Here is a 5,795-nt window from a genome sequence, read left to right on the forward strand (position 1 = left end):
TTCACTAACAAGAAACTACAAGATAAGATTCTAGAACTTAAAGATTGAACCTTTCTTAACAAGAAAGTAACAAACTTCAAATTTTTGAACCAATCACATTAATTATTAGTGAATTTTCGAAAATATGATGTAAAGATAAGGAAAAGATTTTGAAAATAATTTGAAAAATGTTTTTGAAGTTTTCGAAAAATAGAAAAAATGAAAAAGATATGATTTTTGAAAAAGATTTTGAAAAGATAAGATTTTTAAAATTTGAAATTTTGACTTGACTTGTAAGAAACAACAAATTTTGAAAATTTTTGACCAAGTCAACCCAAAATTTTGAAAATTTGGAGGGAAATAAGGAAAAGATAGTTTTTTTTTTATTTTTGAATTTTTAATTATGAGAGAGAAAAACAACAAAAATACTCAATGCATGATATTTTTAGATCAAAACAATGAATGCATGCAAGAATGCTATGAATGTCAAGATGAACACCAAGAACACTTTGAAGATCATGATGAACATCAAGAACATATTTTTGAAAAAAAAAATTTTTTTGATGCAAAGAAAATATGCAAGACACCAAACTTAGAAATTTTTAATGCTTGGAAAATATGAATGCAAAGATGCACATGAAAAACAAGAAAAGACACAAAACAAGAAAACATCAAGATCAAACAAGAAGACTTATCAAGAACAACTTGAAGATCATGAAGAACACTATGGATGCATGGGATTTTCGAAAAATGCAAGAAAAATTTTAAAAGTATGCAATTGACACCAAACTTAAAATTTGACTCAAGACTTAAACAAGAAACACAAAATATTTTTGATTTTATGATTTTATGAATTTTTTTGAATTTTTATTAATTTTTTCGAAAATAAAGTTTAGAAAAACGAAAAATAAAAGAAAAATTTTGAAAAAGATTTTTGAAAAGAAAATTACTTAATCTGAGCAACAAGATGAACCGTCAGTTGTCCATACTCGAACAATCCCCGGCAACGGCGCCAAAAACTTGGTGGACGAAATTGTGATCCATGTTCTTTGTATTTGTATGAAATCATTATTATGGCACTGGTTGAATTCACAACTCCGTTCAACTAACCAGCAAGTGTACTGGGTCGTCCAAGTAATAAACCTTACGCGAGTAAGGGTCGATCCCACAGAGATTGTTGGTATGAAGCAAGCTATGGTCACCTTGTAAATCTCAGTCAGGCAGATTAAATTGGTTTATGGTTTCGAAAATAGAAATAAGAAAATAGAAGAAATAATAAAAGGGATAGAAATACTTATGCAGATTCATTGGTGGGAATTTCAGATAAGCATATGGAGATACTGTATGGCTCAAGGACGCCTGCTCTCCTACTGCTTCAACTCAATCCTTCTTACTCCTTTCCATGGCAAGCTGTGTATAGGGGTTCACCGTTCGACGATGGCTACTTTTAATCCTCTCGGGAAAATGGTCCTCTGCGGCTGTCACTCGCATGGCTAATCGTCTGGAGGCATCACCTGGCCGAAGGCTACATCCCATCCTCGCAGTGAAAACTACGCTCACGCGCTCTGTCACAGCACGGCTAATCACTGGTTGGTTCCCGCGCCTACTGGAATAGAATCCCTTAATTCTTTTGCGTTTGTCATCACGCCCAGCACTTGCAAGTCTGAAGGACGTCACAGTCATTCATTACCGGAATCCTACTCGGAATACCACAGACAAGGTTAGACTTTCCTGATTCCCAGGATCCTACTCGGAATACCACAGACAAGGTGAGACTTTCCGGATCCTCATGAATGCCGCCATCTATCTAGCTTATACCACGAAGATTCTGTTGGGGAATCTAAGAGATACATATTCAAGCTCTGTTGCATGTAGAACGGAAGTGGTTGTCAATCACACGCGTTCATAGGTGAGAATGGTGATGAGCGTCACATAATCATCACCTTCATCATGTTCTTGGGTGCGAATGAATATCTTGGAATAAGAATAAGAGAGATTTGAATAAAAGAAAATAGAATTGCATTAATACTTGAGGTACAGCAGAGCTCCACACCCTTAATCTATGGTGTGTAGAAACTCCACCGTTGAAAATACATAAGTGAAAGGTTCAGGCATGGCCGAATGGCCAGCCCTCTAAAACGTGATCAATAGCCTCTTAGGATGAAGAATAAAACCAAACTGAGACCAAAGATATCTAATACATTTAGTAAATCATCCTATTTATAATAAACTAGCTCCTAGGGTTTACATGAGTAAGTAATTGATGCATAAATCCACTTCCGGGGCCCACTTGGTGTATGCTTGGGCTGAGCTTGATCAATCCACGAGCTGAGGCTCCTCTTGGAGTTGAACTCCGAGTTATGATGTGTTTTGGGCGTTCAACTCCGGATCATGACGTTTTTCTGGCGTTTAACTCCAGACAGCAGCATGAACTTGGCGTTCAACGCCAAGTTACGTTGTCAATTTCCGAATAAAGTATAGACTATTATATATTGCTGGAAAGCCCTGGATGTCTACTTTCCAACGCCGTTGAGAGCGCGCCAATTGGAGTTCTGTAGCGCCAGAAAATCCATTTCGAGTGCAGGGAGGTCAGATTCCAACAGCATTAGCAGTCCTTTTGTCAGCCTTTATCAGAGTTTTGCTTAAATCCCTCAATTTCAGCCAGAATTTACCTGAAATCATAGAAAAACACACAAACTCATAGTAAAGTACAGAAATGTGAATTTAACATAAAAACTAATGAAAACATCCCTAAAAGTAGCTTGAACTTACTAAAAACTACCTAAAAACAATGCCAAAAAGCGTATAAATTATCCGCTCATCAGTTGTCAATTGATTTGTTTCTTGCAAACCTCATTGCTTGAGCATCTTTGTTTACCTGGAGTTACATACATTCTTTCAGATCTATGAGCATTATCCTTGACATTGTTTCTCCTTGCTAGAATCTTGTATCCTTCTGAGTAGACTCGAGAATTGTTTTGATATCACGTGCGACTTGTAGACGTAGTAACGCGACGCGTTAGTTCTTTAAGACGTGATATGTGTGTATGGAAGGTGAAGCGGTAGGTGTAAAATGTTATGAGTTGTGGGAGTTCTGTTCCTTGCGAACGGGTTTGCGGTTGTTAGGCTCATGATTGGTGGAGTTGGGAAATTGAAGTTCTGAAGTGGGAACGAGATTTGTCAGCGAACTTTATGTCGCTATTTAAATACCAACATGCTTTGCATCCTATCACCGCACTAATTACCACTTTGCTTTGTGAACGCCTATCTTGATTTACACCCTAATTTGGCACCTCAAGTTTTTGTAAAGCCTTGAGATCATGTGACCTTGTGCATTGAGCGTATCTTGTAACGCTTGCTTTGCAATCACACTCCTACCTTTGTATCTTTATGCATACGACCATCCAAATATTTGAAAACTGTATACATGTTTATATGTTGAGACATTTTTGCTTATTCCTTAAATGTGCTCAAGGGTGAACTGTTATGAGATTTCTTTCATTTTGAACCAATTTTCGAGGACAAAAATTTTTATAATGTGGGTAGAATGTAAGACCTAGAACCTTTGAAAAGTCTTTTTATGATCAAGTCTCAAATCATATAGTTATTTATAGCTTTAATTTCAGAAATTATTTTATTAAAGATTATTGAGGCAAGTTTTGACTTATTGAATTTGAGATGAGTTATGATTATTATCCAATTTTATAATTGTTGGATTATTTTCTATATTTAAGTTATAAAGTTGATAGTTATGAAATAATAAGGATTTTATATTATTTGGATTAAATAATTAATATTTTTTTAAATATTAATACTGCTACTTTGGAAAATAAAGGATTTAATTATATTATTTTTAGTTATTTGATTTGGACCTTTTATTGAAAATAATTTGTAAAATTGATGAGCAAATATTATTTTTATACATTAATTTTTGTTGGATTAGAATTTATTTCTAATTACTATATTATTCTTATTTTAAGTTAAATTATCTAAACTAACCCTAACCCTAAAAACCCCAACCCGGTTACCCATTTCCTCTAACCCTATAGCCACCAAAACCCTCCCCCAACAACCAGTAGCAGCAACGCTACAATGGAAAAGGAAAACAGAAACAGAAAAGGGAGAGGAAGTCTGAGTTGCATGCCAGGGGAAGAGAAGAGGGAGAGACAAGCCAGCACCAGTGGGCCTCGCCGTCGCCGCCGATCTGCTCGCCGTTCGCCACCAACGTCGAAGAAGAGGGAGATCAGAATTGGAAGTGAAGAGGGTTGCGTTTCACGCCGTGCAGTCGCGTCACCCTCACCACGTCATGCCGCCGCGCCACCGTGTCCTCGCCATCGAGCTCATTTCGTCAGTGTCAGCCACTAGGCCTCCTCGTCGATCTGCCTATCACCGTTGGGGCGCGAGCGATGGATGCCTCTGAAGGAGAAAACACGAGGTTGGTGGAGCCGCGCCCAGTCCCAGTCGTGCCGCTGCCTCTGCGCCGCCGTAGAACAGATCGGAGACGAGGGAGAGGACAGCGATGGGGGAAAAGAGTCGCACCATCCAGTCGCCGATCTGCACGCCTCCAATGTCGCCGGTGTTGTCGCGAGGAAGAGAGAGTGAGCCCATCGGACCGTCACGGAGCTGTCCCTGCCGCCCCGCCCAGCTGCTGTTAGGGGCCTTGTCGCCGCTCATGAGGTGCGCCGGTAAGCCTCTGCCGCCGGAAATGCCGATGCCGTCGCCGGAAGGCCTCGTTGGTAAGGATTTTAAGCTGGTTCTCCTTTCCGTTGAGTTTTGGGAACCTCATTGTCACTACATGTTGTTCAGGTCATCGCTGCCGCTCGAGGTGGCTGTCGGGCTGCCACCAAACCGGTTCAGAGACCGCCGCTGTTTCGATTTAGCCGCTCTTTCTTTGGTTCGGTAAGCGTTTCGATTTGAAGGCCCTTTCATTACTATCCTGTTATCTCACGCTGACGTTTGTGGCGTTAATTGTTATACGATTGAGTTTCGGTTGTTGTATGTTGCGATTAGAGTTGTTGGGACTGTTGCGAAAGTGGCTTGGAATTGAGGTTTTGGCTGCCGGGATTGTGATTGTTGATTTCGGGTCGAGGCGGAAAGGATTCTGTGACGCGTTTTAGCTATGGTTTGCGTTTTGTGGAAGGGGCGCTTTCCAAAAACTATGTTTTATGTATTGAAATTATTACATATGGATACTAATGTGAGATATTGTGTATGTGGTGATTCTATCTGCCTTATGTATTATTTGATTGACTCGAATATTTATGGATGTTGGTTTGGCTGAATTGTTGTGCGGCTTTGTGAAATGTAATGTTTTGAAGCTGATTCTTGAAAGATTTAAAATCTGAGTTTAATCCGTTGAGGATTGATTTGGTTTGAATTGATTATTTTGATGATGTGAAAAGTCGAATGCACTTTTGAATTCAGCCTGGTTTACTTTAATTGACTTGGTTTTGGACAAATGATTTATTGCTGAACCGATTCTTCAAAGCTTTGGAAATGAGTTAAATCGATTGATATTGAGTTGATTTTGAAATTGTTTCCTTGAGATATGCCACTGAGGTGACTGTTGGATTTAACTTGCTTTTGAATTGATTTCTGGTTTTGAGCTGTTGAAAAAGAATGAGAAACGGTTTAGTTGGGACCCGAACCGGGTGGCAAAAGTCCAAGTTTTAGGGGAGGTACTGCCGAAATTTCTACAAAATCCTAATCTTATTTGAAAAGTTATTTAAAAAGGGTTGGATTTGAGAAATTGTATTATTTGATTTATTAAGAGAATATTTATGTTTTCAAGCTTAATTTCTTTAATGAACCTTATA

This window comes from Arachis stenosperma, chromosome 10, assembly GCF_014773155.1.
Source record: "Arachis stenosperma cultivar V10309 chromosome 10, arast.V10309.gnm1.PFL2, whole genome shotgun sequence".
Lineage (NCBI taxonomy): Eukaryota > Viridiplantae > Streptophyta > Magnoliopsida > Fabales > Fabaceae > Arachis > Arachis stenosperma.